Raw genomic sequence first — 11,283 nt, 5'->3', positions numbered from 1 at the left:
TCTAAAGCAGGTTGTTCCAAAAGAATAATCTCTAGAATATTCAATTTTATCTCCCAGGCCGCTGGATACAAATTTTAGGAATTATAGTTATAGTAGAGTTATAGTTATAGTAGAGCAAGACAGTTTTAAGTTGCAGAGGCTTGTTTTAAACACTGGGGTAATGTCCCAGGGTATCTCAACTGTTCTGACAAATAACCAGGGAAGGAAACCTCCAAATGACTACATAAATGCAGCAGCTGTGTTGCAAGGATCCTCTCCCCCCATACAAAAAAAAAAAAAATCCATCACACACCATCAATCCAACCCCCAAAAACTATTAGCTGCTGGCAGAAAGCCAACAATCCATTAATGACAGCCTGGTATCTCTTCAGGAATGCAAAATGTTTAACTGAATAAACATTAAAGCAGGAAGCATTTGACTTCTGTCACCAGGCAAAAACGTCAGTGTGATCCTGCCTCGAAAAAGCTCTGAAGTGGGCATGGCAATTTTGCGAAGCTGATAAAAGAGCTATTTGGTACCAGGAGAAGCTGGTGAGATGTGTGCTTGCTCTGTCTTACAGAGCGTGATGTATGAGGTATGATACTTTTATTGGATCAAGTCAACGGTGATACATAAAAGAGAGCAGAAAGAAGGATAGTGGCGGAGAATTCACCAGAGATAATACTTCAAAATTAAACACAAAATTCCTGTATACCTTCTGGAGGAGCAAAAGAGGAAGCAAAAAATAGAAACCTACACAAAACCCTTCCTTCTGTATCAAATACAAAAAGGCTGAACTCAAAGCTGCAACAAGTTTCTTTGGGTTGACTGCATAACATGATCTTTTAATTATAATCAGTTAACCAAATGATTATATCTGAATAAATGTTTTTGAAATCATAAAGAGTGACTTAAATCTTCCAATTAAAATGTACCACTAATTATACAGAGAATTTTCTGTCAGGGCAAATTTACAGAGAAGTACATCCTCACAATTAATATTGAGAAAGTTGGTAAAAATGTTTTTAAGCAGGCATTTGGGGATTAAGGAAGTGATAATTAGATATTTAGGATGTACAATAGATGGCACTATTATATATTATGATGTTATGGAAATGAAAGTGGAAATTAGCATAGTATCATATTATTTATTACATTACATATTTCACTTTTTTGCCACTGAGGATCACAAGGTTTCATAAATTTACCTGTAATAAATAAAATAAATACTAAATTTAGAACCTATCTCTTGATCAATGGAGATGTGTATTAATTGATTAAAGGACCAAGTAAAGGCTAAAAACTGTAATGTTTCTTTGGAAGAAACTATTCCATAAATTTTGCTCGAATTTTGTACTTCCTATGGATTATATCCAAGTAGAATTAATAGCAATAGCACTTATATACCACTTCACAGTGCTTTACAGCCCTCTCTAAGTGGTGTACAGAGTCAGCATACTGCCCCCAACAATCTGGGTCCTCATTTTACCGACCTTGGAAGGATGGACGGCTGAGTCAACCTTAAGCCAGTGAGAATTGAACTCTGGCAGTCAGCAGAATTAGTCTGCAATACTGCATTCTAACCATTGCACCACCACAGTTCTTGAAAATATTAACAGGAAAATATTATCACAGGAAAAATGTGCAAATAATTTATCCTAAACTTTGTTATCAAATATTTATGAATAGAGGACTGTGCTGCCATCCCATAAGTAAGTTATTTGAGTAGAACAAGCTACTAGAGGCCACTAACTAGGTTCACACCTTATATTAAACTACTATTAGTTGAACAAGTCACAACTGGATGGGTCACCATCTTAAGGTATACATCATAAATTATAATAGGTGGATTGAGACAGCACATTAATCAAAATACAAATAAAATCTTAATTGTGACAGTACAATCTGTCAACAAAAACCAAGGTGTTATCAGTTAAAAAGAATTTCAAATACTATCATTTGGAGTAACTACTTTCACTTAACTTGTCAGCATCTGTAATAATGGACAAAACAATTCCCATAGATTTTAAAGTTTAGAGATACTCAAATCTAAGGGAATTTTACTTAGAAAGGAAAAGAAAAAAGAAAAGAAACATTTTTATTAACACATTCAAATACTGAGTTCAACTAAAGAAACCAACTAAAGTATCTTTCATGGAGAATTCATATTTGCATTTTATAGCTTAATTTTCTTTTAATTTCTTTAGAGTTCAGCAATTCTAAAGCAGTGGGTGGACTTTTAAGTATGTTTTTAAAAATATCTGTGCTGATATTCTACCTCATTTTTCAAATTTGGGGGGCTTATTGAAAAAGATAGAAACAATTTTCTGAAAATGCATTGAATTATCAATCACCAAGACCAGAGAGAGTGTTCTGTTCTTCCCAGACTGAAATGTACTGTTTTAAAATTCCACACAGCTAAAATGGCAGTGAGTTTTCTTTTATCACTGGATATAGGATTAAAAATCAATTTCCCATTTAATGGCACTCTAAGTGGGAGCAACGTTTCCAAGTCATCTGTCTTTATGTGAGAGTGAAAAGAAAAGAATGGAAAAAGGGTTTCTGTAAAACATACTGGAATCTTTTCAGTTTCTTACATTCAGGTAGCATATCTCACACAGTCTATATTTGCCAAAGTAAGGACTAGAAGCTTACTGGACATTAAACACAGTTTTTTAAAATATTATTTCTAACAAACTTTGCATCAAAGGGGGTTTCCTGTTTTGCAATTAATATAGATAGTATTTATGTGAGGATGAAAGCTTCTCAAAAATTCGGTTGCCTTGTTTTCTCTGGACTACATGGCATTCTGTCACACCCATAGAGACATGCCAGAGATCATACAGTGTGGGGCCACCTGTCTCTTCCCTCAGGTTACACACATATTTCTGAAACCATTGCTTTTGACTGCCTTAAAAGGGAGAATCTCTTTGATTTGGAGAAAAGAGGACCGGTGGACAATTATGTTCTGCATGCTGTGTCAAGCTAGGTCAGATAATAGCCCTTCTGGTATGTCTGAAAACCTCTTAGTTCAATACACTGCTCCATCTCTTTGGCCAACCTCAGGAAATAATACTCTATTATCTACTTCTTTAAAACCTCAAATACAACCATCCCAGTTTTCAAGAATTTTGGATATTACTTCGTTCCTGAATATAGCTCCGTAATTCCGGAAGTATTCAGTTTGGAGGTGCAAGTATAGTAAGAAAGTAGAGTTGCTTTTCTGGAATAGTTGAGGATTTTTCTGCAAATTTTCATCAAAGAAGGTATGATTCACATAGAGAAAGAAGTATTCTTCATTTCTGGGAATAATTCAAGAGCACATACAGTATTACTGAAACATTGCAATGCATAATAATTCTAGGGTAAATTAAACCTCTTTCTTGAAGTCTTGGCACTCAGAATGAATGCATTAATATGACTGGCAAGTAAAGTGGTTTGTCTACATCATTTCCTCACAGAGCGTGGCCAAGCAATTTGGCTGCCTAAGAAGGAACAACCATAGCAGTTTAGCTCCCTCCAATCCATCCGACCCATTTCTCCCACCCTGAAGAACATACATAATGTTCAAAACTGAGCAAATAATTCTGGAATGATGAGATAGAAGATTCCAAATTTTTCTCTCTGAAAGTAAACATATGTCAGCAGTAATTGTAATAACAATAAATTAAATAACTACAGCATGACACCATTCTAACTTAATGGTGGGGCCAGACTCATAGGTATTGTCAACCGTCCCAACTTGATCAGTTAGGAAAGAAAGATTCCTGGCTCATGATTAGCCAAAAGTATACTTTACGAAAGCCCAGGTGGTTACAGAAGACACAAAGCTGGATCTGAGATTTTCACGCACAAAAGATGCAATTAACTTTCCCTTGTTTCCAGCCAACCCCATGGTTATCAATCAATGTCCAATCAGGTGGCAACAAATTGTTTTGGGAAACAGTCCCTGTCTTTGTGCACTCGCTGGCTCTGCATTCTTTTGGTGTGATCTTGAGATGAATGGTGCTTCTCATAGGATGGTACTTCTTGGTTTCAATTCCTCTGAGATCCCTCCCTGGTCCCTACCCCTCACTGCTCCCTCCCTGTGTTACTGATATCAGGCTGTCAGCTTGGGATATGTAGCTTAGCAGAATGGCAGCCATGATAGGTATGTTTTATGCATACTGAACGCTGTGCTCTTTAGTGAGTTTTATTTTAATAAGCTGCACAGGAGGATTTCATCTATGTTCTTTCTAGCATTACTGAATATGCCACAAGCTCTCCAACAGAGTTCAGGCATCCCTCATAATATATAAGAAAGGAATAGTCCTTAGATTCAATACAAGAATGATCTGTCATCTTCTTAGAGAAGCTCATCTATAGGATCAGGACATAGCTAAAAAATCTATAATCTCCATTTCATTAGAAATCTGTATAAGAGGCAAAGATTAGCCCTGCTGAATTTTGAATGGTCTATTCTAGATTGGGATTACAAAATGTGAATTGTCTACCCAAATGGTGAATTTGATAAGATATAATTTCTGGTTTCTCAACCTATACAGTATATTCCATTTCATTTAATCTTGGAAGGCATTTTAAATCCATTAAAAAAAAACACCCTGTACTAACTTTACCTACTTCTATTGTAACAATCAAATTATTTGGTTTCAGCCTCCAAGGTGCCAAGTAGAACATTATGACCACCACATGCATTTGTTATATCTTATGCATGTCAATGCACACTGACTCATAGGCTCATATCTGAGCGTCCAGAATCAACAGCTGAATGTTTTCTAGGTGTGCCTCCAATATTACATTTGGTTTCAATGGAACATGATCCTTAAATTTTAGAAATAATTCAACCCTCATACCATCTTATTACTTTATCAGAATTTTTAACAGAGGGAGCTGCTTTTCAAATCAAAAACAGACATCCAATTTAGAGATAGGCAGAAAAATAACATTGCTTCTGAATCATTCTATAACCTCAGCCTCTTTATCATACAAAAGTCTAACTGCAAGGAATGTGTCACTGCCTAAAGGAAGATCAATCTTATCTTGAGTGAAATAATTAAATAGCATCATCTCTTCTCCCCCTTGTGTGTTTTTTAGAAGTTTAGAGCTTGGCAACTTTTGCTTTATTATCTAATTCTGCAAAATTCAATCAAATGTCTGCATGCACATTCCAGATGAATTGCGAAAAATTAGATCAAATACAGAACAAGAATCTTGCTTTTGTGCCCTTTAAGGAAATTTCTATTGTAAATCTATTGACTGTGCTAATATATTGAAATTAGGGTGGTCTCCATACATTGCATCTAAAAAACAAAACAAACTTTTAAACAATCACGGAATGAGACTTCTTATCTTATCTTTGTTATTACCAAAACAAGGGGGGTTTTTTAAAGAAAAAAAAACTATATTTAAATAAACTATACTAAATATAGTTAGCTTAGCACAAAACTTAATTTGTTGAATGGACGCTTGAAGCCACACATCCTATCTTGATATACCTTCATAAATACTTCAGGGTTTAAGAGGCAAACCCAGCAGAAGTGTAGAAAAGGATGAGTTGGTATTAGAAATTGGCCATATCTAAAAGAGGAGGAAAGTAAATGACTGTGGATCCTGGAAAATCTAGACTGGAAATTATTGGTCAAAATAGATTATCAGGATTCCTTGGGATCAGTAAGTTAAGGACAATAGCAATGTTTCCTGTTAAATGAAATCTTTTACAGCAATTCTGTAAAAAAAAAAAAATCCAAAGTGCAAAAAAGTATCCAAACACAGGGGGTTGGACTAGATGACCTCCAAGGTCCCTTCCAACTCTGTTACTGTTAAAAATGTGGTATTATGTTTAGCAATACACTTCCTATAGAACACAGGTAAGAAACTTGTAGCTTTCAAGCCCTTCCCAGAGCCCTCCGGACATCCTAAAATTGGTTTTCAATGCTCAGGTCTTGCTCCCTCTTCTGGTAGTGAGGAAATATGAATGCCTACTGTATAAAGATTTTATTTTTCAGTTTGAGTATATTCCAAAAGTTGGATGAAAAATCTAAGATGAAAAGTGTACTGATCAGAAGATCAAACAGAGGTGACAATCTCATTTCAGAATTCTCACATTCAGTATAAACTTCTTAATATATTTTTTTTATAAAATTTTCTATACACATACGAGACATTACTTGTTTTTTTTTAGAGCAAAACCTGGAAGCCACTTCTAATTTATCCTGCATTTATCCTTAACAAAAGGTCCTAGAAGAATTGATTTTTACCTTGGCATCTCTTTTTCCTCCAATTTTCCTAGGTAAATTGATATACTTCATTTCTTTAAAAGAAAAGAAAAAAGACACAATCCAACCCATGTAAAGCCTTGTAGGCAAGTTTACTTTCTTGATTAAAGTTTTTTTTTTTTTCATAGGAATCAGTTGGCCTTAAAAATATTTAATTTTGACTGGACCTTTGCATTAAGAACCAGCACCTAAGTCTATGACTGTTTCTTATTAGCATATGGCAACCATTCCCCAGCCAGGGTGCACTGTAGATAAGTGGATTTCAGCTTCCAGAATATAAGGCTGACATGAGCCTCCTACATCTGGGAAGTGTTTGAGCTGGGGAATTCTGGTGTATGGGATCAGTATTTAGCACTGAGCATGGATAGTTCCTTCTAGCTATCATCATTTTGACTTGGGTTGATTCATGCTGTGCTACATAAGCTGCTTTTTATTATTGTATCAGGTGATTCATTCATCTAGCCTACCACTGTTTGCTTTAATTGGAGAAAGATCTTCCACATAATTTTACCAGGTGCAGCTGCAGAGAGGACCGATATTGGAACATTATGCAGTGCTCGTCTTTGTGGAATAGTCTTTTATCTATGCAAATACAGTATACAGAATATTTAACGCACGCTTAGGCTAGAAACTTTGTCCTCATGAATCATCTATTACAAAAACAATGTAAAAGAACAGGTTAATCCTATGGCCTACTTCTGAATAGAGACATAAAAAATCTGGTTAAACTTTTATTTATGCTTAACTTACATTTCAAGCACATTTTTAAACTGCCAGGGAAGTCGGTATAGAAGTGCTTGATGTAGTCAGCTCCTAGGCCAGTGATGGCTAACCTTTTTGCCATCGTGTGCAAAAAGCTGGGGGAGTGCAGGGTAGTTGCGCGTGCACGGGCCCACACCCATAATTCTATGTGCCCTGCTCCCCCACATATGCGCGTGCAACCCCCCATACTCTCCCCACTTTTGGCATGTGATGGCACGGTGGGCATGGTAGGCCTGTTTTTTGCCCTGCCCAGGCTCCAGAGGCTTTCTAGGAGCCTGGGGAGGGCGGAAACAGCCTTCCCCACCCCATCCCACCGGAGGCCCTCTGGAGGCCGGAAACAGCCTGTTTGCCGACTTCTGGTGGGCCCAGAAGGCCAAAAATCAGCTGGCCAGCATACGCATGCATCCTGGAGCTGTGCTAGGGCAACGCTCGCATGCCCACCAATATGGCTCCACGTGCACCTGTGGCACGCGTGCCATAGGTTCGCCATCATGGTCTTAGGCGTTTCTTGTTCTGGATTCCCCCTGGATTTGCACCATACAGCTAATATGAAAATCAGCTCAATGTCCCAAACAGCTAATAGAGGGAAATATATTTTGCGAAGGCATTAAAATGTCTTCATAAGGAAGGGAGGACATGGCATGTATTAGTAGAGAATAATGGCAAGGATTTCCTGGGAATAAATGGAATACATTTATTGCTCCCTGATCTAAACATATGAATACACATTGCTCACCGCCATTCTTTTCCAAGAGGTGTATTGCCCAACATCTATTCTTGCCACAAGAAATGAATGATGCTCTAATTCTTATATTTTTATGAACTACATCTTATCACTTTTAATTTCTTCTACATACTGGGTATATTAAAGATGCCTAAATGCCACTGATGTAAATAATATTTACTTACTTATTTGCATCCCGCCTTTATTATTTTTACAAACAATCCAAGTGGCAAACATACACAGAACATCTTCCTCCTCCTATTTTCCCCACAACAACAAACCTGCGAGGAGGGTTGGGCTGCGAGTGAGTGGCCACAAATTACCCAACTGGATCTCAAGGTGAAGGTGAGATTTGAATTCACAGTCTTCTGCTTTGTAGTATTAACCTAGAGGTGTAAAACTCAACCCCATTGCGGGCTTTATCAGCATTTTGTTTGACCTTGGGGGGCCAGGTGGGCATGGCCTGGTCATCACAGCCGACTGGGTGGGCATGGCCGGGGAAGTATGAGCCAGTCCCTCGCTGTCTCCAGGATGGCCCCATGGGACAACCCTGGGCCTATTGTGAGCCAGATCCGGCCTACAGGCCGCATGTTTTACATATCTGCTTAACCTATTCTATTTTCACAGGATATCGGCATATTTAGCCATCCTCATATTGTACACCATCAAAACATATGCAGGCTTTGCTGTGGGTCAGTGCTAACCCAAATCCAAGGGTTCTCCACTTGATTCCATAAACACGTTTCTTCAAAGATCTACTCCAAAGATAAGTACCCAGTAACGTACAAACTTCCCCTCTTGTACAATTCCTCAAAGTCTCCAAGACTGTGCCACTAAAATTTGCTTGTTGCCAAATCAACATAGCTCTGTTACAGAAGCTTCCCCCCACAAATCACAGAAAAAAGCCACTCCTGCTTACCAGGGATGTCACAAACTGTAGTGTGAAGAAGGACTGACCTTGAGGAACAGAGATTCTCTATCAAGGCAATGATCAGCCCTGGCCAAGAATGTAATGTGAGTAAATGTCTCAGACAAGCTCTTACCTAAGTTCACAGGAGGATAAAGGGAGACGGAAGGAAGCATGCTCAAAATTGGAAGCTTCTATTTCTATAGCTTTATAATAAAAGTAGCACTGATCTACATGGCATTAGTTTTCTACTCTGGCCTCTTTTAAATGACTGAGCCAAACTCATCTTTCCATTATCAAAACACTGAAAAAATGGGTTTGTGTGTGTGTGGGGAGATACTGCCTCATTTCAAAGATGTCCACTTTATTCTAGCACAACATTTATGTATAAGAGTTCCATGTTCGAGTACAAGACTATGCAATCAAGGCATCTGTGTTTCAAATATGAGCGCTTGTTCATTTTCACAAAACATCACTGCCATGGGCAACCAACCCTGAAACAGTATTGGGTATCAATACTGATTACAACTTTTCTTTCCCATAAAAGAATTTTTGTACAAAACCAGGTCTAATGCATCTTTAAATTTTTCTGAATAGTGGCATCTCTTAAATAGATCAAAGCAGTCTAAACTTAGAAATGTTACACTACTCTTAATAAAAGACAATCCATAAGTATTTCAAAAAGTTTTATAAAATACAGACTGAAGTATTTTGAGGTGTCGGTTGTTTCAAACCTTCTGAGAGCATTTTTAGAATTTATAGCCAACATTCTGGTATAATAAATATATGAGACTGTTTAACCATAACAAAAAAGCAACATTTTTATGCAAAAAGTTTAATAATACAGTCATAGTTTTAATACCATCCAGTAAAAGTATACCGTAAAAATGTTCTAGGCATAAATTGATCTTAGAGGACATTACACAGCAATCCCATCCATTCTAACTCAGAGATAAGCTCTAACTACTTAACGGCATTTATTCCCGGGTGAGCGCGCAGAGGATTGCTATGCTGTAAACATTTGTAATACAACCCAGCAAGATGTCCTGCTCAGAGCATCACTGAAATGAATGGGAACCAGGCCTGATTGGTGAGTCTTCCCAGAAGATCAAGCCTTCGCAACACAGTGAGGTAGACAGTAGAAACTCTTCATTAGCAAGTAATTTAAAATCTTGCAGGAACATTTTAAAGAGTGGGAAAAAATGGTAACATTGCAAACATACAAATGAAACATTTGGTTAATGCTTAAATCTGTACAGCTCAAATTTATTTTAAAAAAATATTAGACACTTGAGTGCATATAATGCTCTGGGCATTAAGGGAAAAGGGGAAATGTACATTGCTCACCTCCATTTTTGTACTTTGCAGTCTGTTTTAAATAAATATTTACAGCTTCAATATGAACAACACTGTATCCAAACCAAAGTGTGCACTTTCTTTTAAATTATCGCTCCTGATGAAGGCTTTCCTTTATTAGCATTTTATATTATTTATATCTATTTATTTATACACTAATACGTCTTTCATCCACTCTCCCCACCCTTCTGAAGTTCTATGAAATCCTGAATCCACAAGAGAAGGAAATGCCTCAGGAATATTTCCAAGTCTTGTGAGATGCAGAGTCTGAATTGTGGAGCAGTGTTTACTTATTGTCTTTCTCAGCTTCATAGCTGTATTAACTATAAAGCACCACTGCAACTGGCCAACCTCCCTACCTGCCTTTCCTGGAACTTTTGAATTTTGAACATTTTGAAATTAAGGAGCTCTTTCATAACCCTCTAAACCAGGGGTCTCCAACCTTGGCAACTTTAAGCCTGGGGGACTTCAACTCCCAGAATTCCCCAGCCAGCAAAGCTGGCTAGGGAATTCTGGGAGTTGAAGTCCTTCAGGTTTAAAGTTGCCAAGGTTGGAGACCCCTGCTCTAAACCTTCCCAGTATGTCCCTCCTGTAGCTCTTTCCACAGCTTCTAATTAATACATTTAAAAGATCAGCCACCTAACTAATAATTATAGAGTGGAACCGATTTTCTATTTATGCATTTATTTAGAGGAAGAAGGAAGTATTTAATCTGTTTCAGGATGGAAATATTTTTTAAGGGAAGCACAGAAACAATTCTGGACTCAAGGATTGTCAAATTGAACTTTCTCCACACTTGCTTTTCCTAATACTTTTTTCTCTTTAAAAGTAGAGCCTAGAAGAGAATACCAGGATTACATTCTTGGAACGGAATCCTGCATTGGAAGCGGTGCAGTTTTGCCTCGTCTATTTCTTCCCTTGCCTTCAAGTCACAAATTAGAAACCACCGATTGCCGCTTCAACGCAGATCGTCCGCAACAGCACAGGTGAACGACACGGGAGCAGGGAGAAAAAGTAAAAGAAGTCCGTTTTAAAACCTGAATGTAAAAGCTAAGGTCCGCCAACGAGAGGAGTGCACGAGGCTAGCACCAGTTACGAAAGTGACCGACGACACGTGTCTCTGCCTAGTTTCCACGAGTCAATTTCTGACCACCACTCCCCACGTTGCCTCTCTTAAGAGACTTGGGTAACCTCCCTGATTCTCCATATTTTTTTTTTTATATTTTTTTTAGGGAAAAAAAAAATTCTTCCAGGAACTGCAAGGATATCTATTACAAGG

Source organism: Pituophis catenifer, unplaced genomic scaffold (genome assembly GCF_029215685.1).
Source record: "Pituophis catenifer annectens isolate HBS135680 unplaced genomic scaffold, rPitCat1.0.hap2 SCAF_3, whole genome shotgun sequence".
Lineage (NCBI taxonomy): Eukaryota > Metazoa > Chordata > Lepidosauria > Squamata > Colubridae > Pituophis > Pituophis catenifer.
Note: the sequence above shows the minus strand (reverse complement) of the source record.